This window comes from Arachis stenosperma, chromosome 5, assembly GCF_014773155.1.
Source record: "Arachis stenosperma cultivar V10309 chromosome 5, arast.V10309.gnm1.PFL2, whole genome shotgun sequence".
In the NCBI taxonomy this organism is placed as follows: domain Eukaryota; kingdom Viridiplantae; phylum Streptophyta; class Magnoliopsida; order Fabales; family Fabaceae; genus Arachis; species Arachis stenosperma.
Genome location: NC_080381.1, coordinates 95,641,349 through 95,657,036, shown reverse-complemented (window position 1 = coordinate 95,657,036; position 15,688 = coordinate 95,641,349). Strand labels below are relative to the sequence as shown.

Below are 15,688 nucleotides of genomic sequence, written 5' to 3'. Positions count from 1 at the left end.
AGAAGATATGAAAAAAAAATGTGATTGGGAAGATATGATTTGAAAACAATATTAAAAGATATGTTTTGAAAATAATTTTAAAAGATTTGATTTTGAAAATTAGTGACTTGCCTAACAAGAAAAGATATGATTCAAACATTAAACCTTTCTCAACAGAAAAGGCAGCATACTTAAAATGTTCAATCAAATCAGTAATTGTTAGGAAGTATCTTTGAAAAAGGAAAGAAATTGATTTTGAAAACATTTGATTGAAAAGATATGATTTGAAAAAGATTTGATTTTGAAAAACTTTGAAAATTTGAAAAAAAAAATTGATTTTGAAAACAAAATCTTCCCCCTAGCACCATCCTGGCGTTAAACGCCCAGAATGGTATACATTCTGGCGTTTAACGCCCAAAATGCACCCTTTTTGGGCGTTAAACGCCCAACCAGGTACCCTGGCTGGCGTTTAAACGCCAGTCTGTCTTCTTCACTGGGCATTTTTGAATGCTCAGCTTTTTCTGTGTAATTCCTCTGCAGTATGTTCTGAATCTTCAATTCTTGGTATCATTGACTTGAAAAGACACAAATTAAAAAATATTTTTGGATTTTTAATAATCAAAATGCAACAAGAATGAAATAACAATGCATGCAAGACACCAAACTTAGCAGTTTGTATACTACTGACACTATATGAGACACAAAAACACTCAAGCCAAAAGAATTCAAAAATCAAAACAAAGAAATACATGCATGGATTCGAAAAATATAACAAAAACATGCATTTGACACCAAACTTAAGATGAGACTCTAGACTCAAACAAGAAATATTTTTGGATTTTATGATTTTATAAATTTTTTGGATTTTTTTCGAAAATTAAGTGGGAAAAGGTATCAAAATTCTTAATGAGAATTCCAGGAATCAGTGCAATGCTAGTCTAAGACTCCGGTCCAGGAATTAGACATGACTTCACAGCCAGCCAAGCTTTCAAAGAAAGCTTCGGTCCAAAACACTAGACATGGCCAAAGGCCAGCCAAGCCTTAGCAGATCACTGCTCCAAAAGCAAAATTGATGAAAATCAACAAGCTCTTGTGGTGATAAGTTGAAACCTCGGTCCAATTAGATTAGACATGGCTTCTCAGCCAGCCAGATTTCAACAAATCATCATGAAACTCTAGAATTCATCTTCAAGAATTTCGAAAAAAAATAAATACCTAATCTAAGCAACAAGATGAACCGTCAGTTGTCCATACACAAGAACAATCCCCGGCAACGGCGCCAAAAACTTGGTGCACGAAATTGTGATCAATAATTTTCAAAACATAAACAATCCCTAGTAATGGCTCCAAGGACTTGGTGCTCAATACCATCGCATAAACACAACTTCGCACAACTAACCAGCAAGTGCACTGGGTCGTCCAAGTAATAAACCTTACGCGAGTAAGGGTCGATCCCACGGAGATTGGTGGTATGAAGCAAGCTATGGTCATCTTGTAAATCTCAGTCAGGCAGACTCAAATGGGTATAGTGATAAACGAATAAAGCATAAAGATAAAGATAGAGATACTTATGTATATCATTGGTGTAAGAGCTTCAGACAAGCGTATGAAGATGCCTTCCCTTCCGTCTCTCTGCTTTCCTACTGCCTTCATCCAATCCTTCTTACTCCTTTCCATGGCAAGCTCGTGTAGGGTTTCACTGTTGTCAGCAGCTACCTCCCATCCTCTCAGTGAAAATACGTCCCTGATGCTCTGTCACAGCATAGGCTAATCATCTGTCGGTTCTCGTTCAGGCCGGAATAGAATCCATTGATTCTTTTGCGTCTGTCACTAACGCCCTAGCCTGCTAGGAGTTTGAAGCATGTCACAGTCATTCAATCATTGAATCCTACTCAGAATACCACAGACAAGGTTAGACCTTCCGGATTCTCTTGAATGCCGCCATCAGTTCTTGCCTATACCACGAAGACTCTGATCTCACGGAATGGCTGGCTCGTTTGTCAGGCGAGCACTCGGTTGTCAGGCGATCAACCATGCATCGTGTTATCAGGAATCCAAGAGATATTCACTAAGCCTCAGATGCTTGTAGAACAAGAATGGTTGTCAGTCACCTTGTTCATGGGTGAGAATGGTGATGGGCGTCAATCATCACCTTCATCAAGTTGAAGAACAAGTAATATCTTGGACAAAGAACAAGTGGAATTGAATAGAAGAACAATAGTATTTGCATTAATACTCGAGGTACAGCAGAGCTCCACACCTTAATCTATGGTGTGTAGAAACTCCACCGTTGAAAATACATAAGCATAAGGTTTAGGCATGGCCGAATGGCCAGCCTCCCAAAGTGAGTTCAATCATAAAACATGATCAAAAGCTCAATCAAAAGATGAAAATACAATAGTAAAAGGTCCTACTTATAGAAAACTAGTAGCCTAAGGTGTACAAAGATGAGTAAATGACATAAAAATCCACTTCCGGGCCCACTTGGTGTGTGCTTGGGCTGAGCAATGAAGCATTTTCGTGTAGAGACTCTCCTTGGAGTTAAACGCCAGCTTTAGTGCCAGTTTGGGCGTTTAACTCCCAATTAGGTGCCAGTTCCGGCGTTTAACGCTGGAATTTCTTGAGGTGACTTTGAACGCCGGTTTGGACCATCAAATCTTGGGCAAAGTATGGACTATGATATATTGCTGGAAAGCCCCGGATGTCTACTTTCCAACGCCGTTGAGAGCGCGCCAATTGGGCTTCTGTAGCTCCAGAAAATCCACTTCGAGTGCAGGGAGGTCAGAATCCAACAGCATCTGCAGTCCTTTTGAGTCTCTGGATCAGATTTTTGCTCAGATCCTTCAATTTCAGCCAGAAAATACCTGAAATCACAGAAAAACACACAAACTCATAGTAAAGTCCAGAAAAGTGAATTTTAATTAAAAACTAATAAAAATATACTAAAAACTCAACTAAAACTACTAAAAACATACTCAAAACAATGCCAAAAAGCATACAAATTATCCGCTCATCACCTGTACCTCAAAGATTCCCAGTTTCTCGATTACAAAGAGTGGCATTAAGTTTATGCCTGACCCCAGGTCACACAGAGCCTTCTCAAAGGTCATGGTGCCTATGGTACAAGGTATTAAGAACCTTCCGGGATCCTTTTTCTTTTGAGGTAATGTCTGCCTACTCAAGTTATTCAGTTCATTGGTGAGCAAGGAGGGTTCACCCACCTAAGTCTCTTTACCAAATAACTTGGCATTCAAATTTATGATTGCTCCAAGGTACTTAGCAACTTGCTCTTCAGTAATATCCTCATCCTCTTCAGAGGAAGAATATTCATCAGAGATCATGAATTGCTAAACCTATTTTTTCCACCATTATTAAAGCCTTGTTGAGGCTTTTGTTGATCCTTCCATGAGAAATTTGGATGATTTCTCCATGAGGGATTATAGGTGTTTCCAAAGGCTTCACCCATGTAATTCACCTCTGCCATTGCAGGGTTCTGAGGATCATAAGCTTATTCTTCAGAAGATGCTTCTTTAGTACTGTTGGATGCATTTTGCAATCCATTCAGACACTGAGAAATCAGATTGACTTGTTGAGTCAGCATTTTGTTCTGAGCCAATATGGCATTCAGAGTATCAATTTTAAGAACTCCCTTCCTCTTATTTACAGGATTCCTTTCAGAAGTGTACACGAACTGGTTATTTGCAACCATGTCAATGAGTTCTTGAGCTTCTGCAGGCGTTTTCTTCAGGTGAATAGATCCACCTGCAGAATGGTCCAATGATATCTTAGACAATTCAAACAGACCATCATAGAATATATCTAGGATGGTCCATTCCGAAAGCATGTCAGAAGGACACTTTTTGGTCAGTTGCTTGTATCTCTCCCAAGCTTCATAGAGGGATTCACCTTCTTTCTGTCTGAAGGTTTGAACATCCACTCTAAGCTTGCTCAGCTTTTGAGGAGGAAAGAACTTGGCTAAGAAAGCCGTGACCAGCTTATCCCAAGAGTTCAGGCTTGATAAACCACTATTTTATGGTTTATCTTGTGCTCAATTGAGTGGTTTTTATCAACTCTTTACCCACTTATTCATATGATTTGCATGGTTTTACATTCTCCTTCCTGATTTTGTGCTATGATTAAAAAGCATGCTTCTTTGGCTTTTATTTTCTTTTAATCCTCTCTTATTACCATTAGATGCCTTGATATGTGTGTTAAGTAATTTCAGAGATTACAGGGCAGGAATGGCTTAGAGGATGGAAAGGAAGCATGCAAAAGTGGAAGGAATACAAGAAGTTGAAGAAATTGCTAAGCTGTCCAGCCTGACCTCTTCGCACTCAAACGGTCATAACTTGAGCTACAGAGGTCCAAATGATGCGGTTTCACTTGAAAGCTAACATATGGGGCTTCGATTTGATATATATTTCGCTATAGTGGCCGTACAGTTAAGCGACGCGAACGCGTGCTTCACGCGGATGCATTGCATCTGCGAAAATCAGCGTGGTAGAATTCGTTTCCAGCGAATCCTGGGCTGTTTCTGGCCCAGTTTCAAGCCCAGAAAACACAGATTAAAGGCTGCCAAGTGGAGGAATGAAGGGAACAATTTAGATCATTCATAATTCACTTTTCACAATTTAGATGTAGTTTTAGAGAGAGACAGGCTCTCTCCTCTCTCTTAGGATTTAGAATTAAAATTTTTAGAAATTAGGATTTATTTCTTCTTCCTCACAGGTTCAATATTTCTTTTACTTTATATTTCTCTTCCACTTTTAGATACTCTAATGCTTTTATTTGTATTTGATTTATGTTGCCCAATTGGCTTATAAACTTTTCCATGTTAGATTTGACTGCTTTTATTAATGCAATTGAGGTATTTCAAATTTATGCTTGCTTTATCCTATTTATGATGTCTTCAATTTAATTTAGAATTTTCTCTTTTGGCTCTGGTTAAATAATTAGTGACGCTTGAGTTATCAAATAAAATAGTGGTTGAAATTGGCAGATCGCTCTAAAGCTAGTCTTCCCACAGGGATTGACTATGTCTTGAGGATCAAACTAATTATTCCACTTGACTTTCCTTTGCTTTGGTAAAGGTTAACTAAATGGGATTAAAATCCAATTCTCATCACAATTGATAAGGATAGGACTTCCAGTTCTAATACCTTGCCAAAAGTCTATTTTATTATTACTATTTTAATTTTCTTATCATTTAACATACTTCTTCCTTACTTTCAAAACCCCCAAGTTACAAAACTCATAACCAATAATAAGAACATACTTCCCTCAATTCCTTGAGAAGACGACCCGAGGTTTAAATACTCAGTTATCAATTTTAAAGGGGTTTGTTACTTGTGACAACCAAATGTTTGTACGAAGGGATTTTCTGTTGGTTTAGAATCTATACTTACAACGCGACTATATTTTTATAAAATTCTTTAGTAGCAAAAATCCTAACGTCAAAATGGCGCCGTTGCCGGGGAATTGCAAACGTGTGCCTTATTATTGGTTATTGTAAATATTTTTCAAAAAAAAAATTTTCAGATTTTATTTTAAAATTTTTATCTTATCTTATCTTATTTTTCAAAATTCAAATCTTTTTCAAAAAAAAAATCCTATCTTTTTCAAAATCTTATCTTATCCTTTTTCAAAAAAATCATATCTTTTTCAAAATATTATCTTATCTTTTTCAAATTCTTCTCTTATCTTTTTTTTCAAAAATCATATCTTTTTATAAATATTTTCTTTTTTATTAATTTTTGTTTTTATTTTCTCTCACTACTATGAAGTCTCACCCCTTTGCCTATGAGTCTGGTTACAACTATGTTGCAGGAAGAGAAAGCTATAACAGGAATATGCATCAAGGCCAAAGCAATCAAAGATGGACGGAGCCAAGAGGATCTGATCAACCCTTTAGGCGACAACACCTTCCAAGATATCATGGACGAAGGCCATTCTATAATGCATACCAAGATGATAGGTATGGTGGACCCCCTTGTAGTTACCAACAAGCCCCATCATATACCAATGAACCACCTCCTCAACATAGCTTTGAACCACCACACTCACAAGCCCCCTTTCCATCATTCACCTCCATATGACCCCAATCCTTATTCACCACACCAACCACCATATGAACCATACCCAGAACCACCACCTCAATATACACCATCTCCATATCCTTATCAAGAGGAACCACCTCCGTGTTATGAACCTTTTCTCTCAACAAATGAACCCTTCTACCTACCCCAAACCTCCATGGAGAGCACACTTGCCACTATCACTAGTTTCACCTCTACTCTTCAAGCACTTATATCCCGTATGGACCAACCCTCTACCCCCAATATTCAACACTCAAGCTCCAATGCACTTCCATCTCAACCATATAATGATCTACCCATCCCATCACCACCATCCATGGAAGAGCACCAACATTCATCAATCCAAGAGCAACATGATCCCACCGATACTATTGACATGGAACAAGAGAGAGAAGATCATCTTCGCGAATCCATACTTCATAAGGAGCTAGAGGAGGCACTAAAGGTGAAGGTAGTAGAGACCCTTGAAGTTGACAGCGCGGTTGAAGAACTAGTGAAGGAAGACAACAAGGAGGATTTTTCACTTGAAGGTGAAGAAATAGTTGAACAGGAAATCATCAAGGATGAATACGATTTCATACTTAAACACCTGGATCAAACGATAAATCGATTACCTTTCTGACGTTCAGACATTCAAGGAACCCCCATGGCTTTATGTGGAGAATCTACTGAAGAACGTGGCATGAAGGAGAAGTTAGACACTCCGGTGGATAGTGAGCAGCACGATTTGGTATTGGAACAAGTGGAGGAAGCCGGAATTATTGAAGAGGAAGAGGAGGCAGTGGTTGAAGACTTAGGAGATGCTGAACCTCCATGGGAAAGTCAAGTTATAGAGCCCCCTTCTAAGGAGTTTGAATTTAATGTTGAGGAAGGTGTACAACCTCCAAGGCATCTCATGATTGAAGACTTTGAAGGGGATGATCAAGAGATGGATTCAATCATTAAGGAATTCTTATCTACATTTGAATCCTCTCCCATTGGACTTGACATGGAGATTAAAGAAGAAGAAGCACAACCTCCCATACCCTTGGTGAACAATGAAGAAGAAATTAAATCAGAAGAAAGCTACCAAGAGGAAGAGGTTGAAATTGAAGAAGCTTGCAAAGAGGTGGAAGATGTTAAAGAAGAGCACAAGAGAATAGAGCTTGCACGTTCATTAGAAACACCTCCCCCTAAGTTGCCATCATCCTTCACAACATTCAAGTGGGTAAAATTCATATCCCTCAGCTTTCTAATTCCACTTGAATATGGGCTACTGGAGACGGATGGCCAACTTAGAGCTCTTTGTGGCATTAAGAGTAAAAGGAAGATGGTCAGTGGTAAGAATTATCCTGCAAGGTTCATTATGGTTGGAAGCTTTAAGTTTAAACGCAAAGGTTGGTATAGAGCTCAATTGAATAGGTCTAGGAAGTTGTTTGGATGCTTCAGTAAGAATTCTAAAGCTGAGCCACCCTGCTGGAACGATGATGATCAACTTAAAGACAGGTGTAGAAACAAGATTTGGGATCCAGGAATATATGAGGATCAACTTTGGGAGCTCAAAGCTTGTGAAGAACCCCATCAAAGCTTGAGAAATTTACTTGGTATTGATAGAGCTTATTGGAAGTTCAAGCATTGGTGGAAGTTTCAGGATGAGTTCAAGCACAAGCCACCATGACAGAGAGCTCACCAAGTGTCCAACTTAAGAACTTTAACTAAAAGTGCTAGGTGGGAGACAACCCACCATGGTATGATCGTTTCTTCTTCAGTTTGAATTTTTGTCTATTTTTGAATTTTAATTGAACCTGGAATTTTTGCATAACATTCATTGCATTTTTCATTCTGCATACTGCATAAAAAAAATCACACGCGACGCGACAGTGTCATCGACGTGTCCGCGTCATAGGTGCGTTGGGAAGAAAACAAATTGAACAGAGAGTCACGCGAGAGCATGGCTAGAGGCGTGCCTTTTGCACAAATTGGTCCGCGCGACCGCGTCGTTGACGCATCCGCGTCACCACGCGAATGCGTGGCTCTATGGAATCGACTTAAATGGGTGTATGGCAGTAAGTTGGGCTGGAATGAGGCTGGATCAATGCTGGAAGCACAAGCCCACTCACGCAAACGCGTACCCCACGCGTCCGCGTAATTTTTAAATTTAGGCCATCCACGCGATCGCATCAACCACGCGATCGCGTCACCCAAAGTTTTGGCAAAATAAGTTTTTCACCAGAAAGTTGCGCGAGCGCAAGGCTGCCCTCGCGCCACTAGCATGAATCATGTCACGCGTTCGTGTGACCAACGCGTCCGCGTCACCTCATGTAAGCGCTATCCACGCGAACGCGTGACCCACGCGTCCGCGTCGAATGCGCTGCACAACTTATCTTAATCTGCCAAAATATCTTATCTTTTTCTTCCCCAAATCCTACTTTTTTTTCCTTTCTTATTTCTTTCTCTCCCCTTCCTCCTTCTTCCTTCTTTTTTCTTTCTTCTTTCTTTCTTTTTTATTTTCATGCATTTTTATGTTGGTATTGGAACTTTATTTGGATTCTACTTTATTATAACTGAGCTTGTGGATATTATAAGGATTGGTTTGACAATTGATATTTTAAATTTGGCTCTTATATATATTTGGATTTATTACTTTCATTCCTCTTTTAAATCACAATACTTGTAATCCACCTATATTTGAGATTATCATTCACAATTGTCATCATACAAGTCCTCTTTATTCCAGCTTATTTTAACAATTGATGCTTGACCTATGCTTCTCTTGCCTTTGCCTGCATACTTTTACACATCTTGCATCTAATTGATTTAATATGCCTTGCTATATTTCCATTGATGTCCTAATTGCATGTAGTCGCGACCATGTATTTAAGACATTATCCCTTACCTTGGCATTGATTATCACTTGATCCTTCCTCCTCCCGGTTCTATCTATTTGAATTACATGTCCCTTTCTTTTCTCCCTTTTTTAGGATGGCCACCAAGAAAGGTAGAGAGAAAGCTACTCCCAAACCACCGGCAAGGAAAGGAACAAAAAGAGCACCAGCTGAAGAACCACAACCCCCATCTACCTGCACATCTCAGCATGCACCGAGGACGGTGCAATCTTTAAGTGTGGGGAGGTCGATACCAATCTCCACGGGTTAGCTATTCTCTTCTCAACACCAATATTCTATTTTCTTTGTCTGTTCATTGTTGCGTTGCATAATAGATTGCATGTGTAGTTGATTAATTGCATTTAAGTACTACTTGGTTGAAAAATAATAAGTTTCTTTTTAAGACCCTATTTTTGAAAAATTTTACTAAATTAAATTAAAAAAAAATTTCTATGTGTTAAATTTGTTTGAAGTTGTATCTAGAACATGATTTTTGAGCCAAAGAACACAACCTGTGAGATTTTGAGCTTATTTATATGGTTAAATTATTTAACCATAAATTTTTATTCTTATGTGTTTTCTTCTCCAAAATTGCAATCTTTGCTTTATTCCACTCTATATGTACATTGTTTAGTATATTTACATGCTTGCATATGATTGAGGCCATATTTGATTATTAACTCACTTATCCCAAATAAAGCCTACCCTTTTATGTCACCCTTGTCAGCCACCTTGAGCTTTTTAATTCCCTTTTGTTTTATAACCATATTACTAGCCTTAAGCAGAAAAACAAATTAAAAATCCCAAATTGAATCCTTGGTTAGCTTAAGATAGATATTGTGTATAATTTAAGTGTGGAGAATTTTATGGGAACATGGGATGATAGGAAAAAAGGGAATTAAATTGAATAAGTTATTTGAAAATTTGGGAAGCATGCTCATATGAAATCAAAATAATTAAATTACCATGTGCATTGACAAAAAAAAGAAAAAAAATTATTATTAAGTAATTAAATATGGGGATACAAAAAATATATATATTACCTTCGAATGCAAAATAAAAAGAATCAATGCACATGGAACAAAATTCAAAAATAAGTTTGATACATGAGCATGTAATACAGAAGTGGAAAATTTTGGGTAGCTAGGTAAAGCATTTTAAATTGTATAAAGTATGTATATGTTAGGTGAGATCTTAGACTAATCAAGGATTCACTTTGTTAGCTCACTTAGCCTTATATATACATCATCACCTTTACCTCAGCCCCATTACAACCTTGAAAAGACCTCATGATGTTTGCATTGGTATACTAAATATTTGTTGATTGGTTAGCTGAAGAACAAAGTTTAGAAAGCATGATTAGAGAATATTAGAGTGAAGTACCCTATACACTTGAGAGACTAGAGTGATATACACTACCAGTGAGGGTTCAATGCTTGATTCTATGTTCCCTGCTTTCATGAGCTATCTTCTTACAAGTTTACTTGCTTTTTATTGTACGATTTGAATTAGTGGAATTTGGTTTGTATTTGTCTTGGAGAGCTTGTTTGCTTTTAACCAAGTAGGTAGCAACATTTTGCATGTAGTTGCATTCACATAGATAGGTTGCATTGCATACTCTCTATCATTCCTCTTCACTCCTTTATAGCTTCTCTTGAGCTTAGCATGAGGACATGCTAATGCTTAAGTGTGGGGAGGTTGATAAACCACTATCTTATGATTTATTTTTTGCTCAATTGAGTGGTTTTTATCAACTCTTTACCCACTTATTCATATGATTTGCATGGTTTTACATTCTCCTTCCTGATTTTGTGCGAAGATTAAAAAACATGCTTCTTTGGCTTTTATTTTATTTTAATCCTCTCTTATTACCATTAGATGCCTTGATATGTGTGTTAAGTAATTTCAGAGATTATAGGGCAGGAATGGCTTAGAGGATGGAAAGGAAGCATGCAAAAGTGGAAGGAATACAAGAAGTTGAAGAAATTGCTAAGCTGTCTAGCCTGACCTCTTCTCACTCGAATGGTCATAACTTGAGCTACATAAGTCAAAATGATGAGGTTCCACTTGCGTTGGAAAGCTAACGTCCGGGGCTTCGATTTGATATATAATTAACTATAGTGGCCATACAGTTAGATGACGCAAACGCGTGCTCCACACGGACGCATTGCATTTGCGAAAATCAGTGTGGCAGAATTCGTTTCCAGCGAATCCTGGGCTGTTTCCGGCCCAGTTTCATGCCCAGAAAACACAGATTAAAGGCTGCAAAGTGAAGAAATGAAGGGAACAATTTAGATCATTCATAATTCACTTTTCACAATTTAGATGTAGTTTTAGAGAGAGATAGGCTCTCTCCTCTCTCTTAGGATTTAGGATTAGGATTTTTAGAAATTAGGATTTATTTTTTCTTCATCACAGGTTCAATATTTCTTTTACTTTATATTTCTCTTCCACTTTTAGATACTCTAATACTTTTATTTGTATTTGATTTATGTTGCCCAATTAGCTTATGAACTTTTCCATGTTAGATTTGACTGCTTTTATTAATGCAATTGAGGTATTTCAGATTTATGCTTGCTTTATCCTATTTATGATGTCTTCAATTTAATTTAGAATTTTCCCTTTTGGCTCTGGTTAAGTAATTAGTGACACTTGAGTTATCAAATAAAGCAGTGGTTGAAATTGGTAGATTGCTCTAAAGCTAGTCTTCCCACAGGGATTGACTAGGACTTGAGGATGAAACTAATTATTCCACTTGACTTTCCTTTGCTTTGGTAAAGGTTGTCTAAGTGGGATTAAAATCCAATTCTCATCACAATTGATAAGGATTGGACTTCCAATTCTAATACCTTGCCAAAAGTCTATTTTATTATTACTATTTTAATTTTCTTATCATTTAACATACTTCTTCCTTACTTTCAAAACCCCCAAGTTACAAAACTCATAACCGATAATAAGAACATACTTCCCTACAATTCCTTGAGAAGATGACCCGAGGTTTAAATACTCGGTTATCAATTTTAAAGGGGTTTGTTACTTGTGACAACCAAATGTTTTGTACGAAGGGATTTTCTGTTGGTTTAGAATCTATACTTACAATGCGACTATATTTTTATAAAATTCTTTACTAGCAAAAATCCTAACGTCAAGGTTATCTTAAGGTTGAGAGTCCAACCATATTCTAGCTCTGTCTCTTACAGCAAAAGGGAAAAGCATAAGCCTGTAGACCTCGGGATCAACCCCATTGGTCTTAACAGTATCACAGATCTGTAAGAATTCAGTTAAGAACTGAAAAGGATCTTCTGATGGAAGTCCATAAAACTTGCAATTCTGTTTCACCAGAGAAACTAATTGAGGCTTTATCTCAAAATTTTTTGCTCCAATGGCAGGGATTGAGATGCTTCTTCCATGGAAGTTAGAATTTGGTGCAGTAAAGTCACCAAGCATCTTTCTTGCACCTTCACCATTGTTATTAGGTTCGGCCATGTCTTCTTTTTTGAGATTCTCTGTAAGGTTTTTTCTGGATTGTTGTGCTTTAGCTTCTCTTAGCTTCTTCTTTAGAGTCCTTTCAGGTTCAGGATCTGCTTCAACAAGAATGTCCTTGTCCTTGCTCCTGCTCATATGAAAAAGAAGAGAACAGAGAAGAAAGAGGATTCTTCTATGTCACAGTATAGAGATTCCTTTATGTGAGTAGAAGAGAAGAAGAAAAGAAGAGGAAAAATTCGAACACAAAGAGAGAAGAGAAGAGGGTTCGAAATATGAGTAGAAGAGAAGTGTTTTCTGGCTGAAATTGAGGGACCTGAGCAAAAATCTGATTCAGAGGCTGAAAAGGACTGCAGATGCTGTTGGATTCTGACCTCCCTGCACTCGAAGTGGATTTTCTGGAGCTACAGATACCCAATTGGCGCGCTCTCATTTGCATTGGAAATTAGACATCCTGGGCTTTCCAGCAATGTATAATAGTCCATACTTTGCCCGAGATTTGATGGCCCAAACAGGCGTTCCAAGTCAGCTCAAGTATTCTGGCGTAAAACGCCAGAACTGGCACAAGAATGGGAGTTAAACGCCCAAACTGGCACAAAAGCTGGCGTTTAACTCCAAGAAAAGTCTCTGCACATGAAAGCTTCAATGCTCAGCCCAAGCACACACCAAGTGGGCCCGGAAGTGGATTTTTATGTCATTTACTCATCTTTGTAAACCCTAGGCTACTAGTTCTTTACAAATAGGACCTTTTGCTATTGTATTTTCATCTTGGTTCTTCTGGTTCCCTCTCTGGGGCCGAAGCCAATGATCACCATTATCACTTATGTATTTTCAACGGTGGAGTTTCTACACACCATAGATTAAGGTGTGGAGCTCTACTGTACCTCGAGTATTAATGCAATTACTATTGTTCTTCTATTCAATTCAGCTTGTTCTTGTTCTAAGATATCACTTGTTCCTCAACTTGATGAATGTGATGATCCATGACACTCATCATCATTCTCACCTATGAACGTGTGCCAGACAACCACCCCCGTTCTACCTTAGATTGAGTGGATATCTCTTGGATTCCTTAATCGGAATCTTCGTGGTATAAGCTAGAATTGATGGCGGCATTCAAGAGAATCCGGAAGGTCTAAACCTTGTCTGTGGTATTCTGAGTAGGATTCAAGGATTGAATGACTGTGACGAGCTTCAAACTCCTGAAGGCTACGCGTTAGTGACAGACGCAAAAGAATCACTGGATTCTATTCCAACCTGATTGAGAACCGACAGATGATTAGCCATGCTGTGACAGAGCGCGTTGAACATTTTCACTGAGAGGACGGGACTGTAGCCACTGACAACGGTGATGCCCAACATACAGCTTGCCATGGAAAGGAGTAAGAAGGATTGGATGAAGACAGTAGGAAAGCAGAGAGACGGAAGGGACAAAGCATCTCTATACGCTTATCTGAAATTCTCACCAATGAATTACATAAGTATCTCTATCTTTATTTTATGCTTTATTCATATATCATCCATAACCAATTGAATCTGCCTGACTGAGATTTACAAGGTGACCATAGCTTGCTTCATACCAACAATCTCCGTGGGATCGACCCTTACTCGCGTAAGGTTTATTACTTGGACGACCGAGTGCACTTGCTGGTTAGTTGTGCGAAGTTGTGATAAAGAGTTGAGATTGCAATTGAGCGTACCATGTTGATGGCGCCATTGATGATCACAATTTCGTGCACCAAGTTTTTGGCACCATTGCCGGGGAATTAAATGTCCTAACTACAGTTTTGCATTTGTTCCCTGCAATAACAGTGCCAAGTTTTGATCCGGCAACAACACCAAGCTTTTGGCGCCGTTGCCGGGGATTGTTTGAGTTTAGACAACTGACGGTTCATCTTGTTGCTTAGATTAGGTATTTTTCTTCAGAGTTCTTAAGAATGAATTCTAGTGTTTCAAGGTGATGTTCTTATCATCACCAAAGCTGATTGATTCTCATCAATTTAGCTCTTTAATGCAATATCCTGCTGAAGCTTGGCTAGCCATGTCTAATTTCTTTAGACTAAATCTTTAGACTAACATTGCATGAGTCCTGGAATTCTCATTAAGAATTTTGATATCCTTATTTTCTTTCAATTTTCGAAAAAATCCAAAAAAATTACAAAATCATAAAAACCAAAAATATTTTATGTTTCTTGTTGAGTCTAGTGTCTCATTTTAAGTTTGGTGTCAATTGCATGTTTCTGTTATTCTTGCATTTTTTTTGAATTCATTCATGTGTCTTCATTAATCTTTAAGTTGTTCTTGATGATTTCCTTGTTCTGATCTTTAAATTATCTTGTCTTGTGCGTTTTGTTGTTTTTCATATGCATTCTCATTTTGTTAGTATACAAACTTCTAAGTTTGGTGTCTTGCATGCATTGTTTATTTGGTCTTAGTTGCATTTTGATTATTCCTCATTATTAAAAATCCAAAAAATTTTTAATTTGTATCTTTTCAAGTCAATAATACAGAGAATTGAAGATTCAGAACATACAGCAGAGGAATTACACAAAAAAAGCTGGGCGTTCAAAACGCCCAGTGAGGAAGGAAAACTGGCGTTTAAACGCCAGCCAGGGTACCTGGCTGGGCGTTTAACTCCCAAAAGGGTAGCATTTTGGGCGTTAAACGCCAGAATGGATACCATTCTGGGCGTTTAACGCCAGGATGGCACAAGAGGGAAGATTTTGTTTTTAATTCAATTTTTTTTTCAAGTTTTCAAAATTTTTCAAAATCAAATCTTTTTCAAATCATATCTTTTCAATCATATGTTTTCAAAATTAATTTCTTTCCATTTTCAAAAATACTTGCTATCAATTAATGATTTGATTCAACATTTCATATATGTTACCTTTTCTGTTGAGAAAGGTTTAATGTTTGAATCATATCTTTTCTTGTTAGCCAAGTCATTAATTTTCAAAATCAAATCTTTTTAAATTGTTTTTCAATCATATCTTTTAATCACATCTTTTTCAAAATAATTTTCAATCATATCTTTTTGATTTCTCATTTCAAATTCTTTTTCAAAAATCACTTAATTTCTTTTCCACTCTTAGTTTTCGAAAATCAATTAGTATTTTTCAAAATATTTTTAAAATCTTTTTAATTTATTTTCGAAAATTTCTTTCCCTCTTCTCACATCCTTCTATTTATGGACTAACACTCCTCCTCAATGCACAATTCGAATTCTATCTTACTTGATAAGTTCGAATTCTTCTACCTCTTCCTTCT

At 37.5% G+C, this 15,688-nt stretch overlaps 1 non-coding gene across 1 annotated transcript; it reads left to right on the top strand.

Moving 5' to 3' along the window:
* The first annotated feature begins 3,817 nt into the window (after positions 1–3,817).
* Positions 3,818–3,925, top strand: LOC130932269 (small nucleolar RNA R71). Its single transcript, XR_009067426.1, has one exon. It is a non-coding gene; the product is annotated as a small nucleolar RNA R71 (small nucleolar RNA).
* The last annotated feature ends 11,763 nt before the right edge of the window (positions 3,926–15,688 follow it).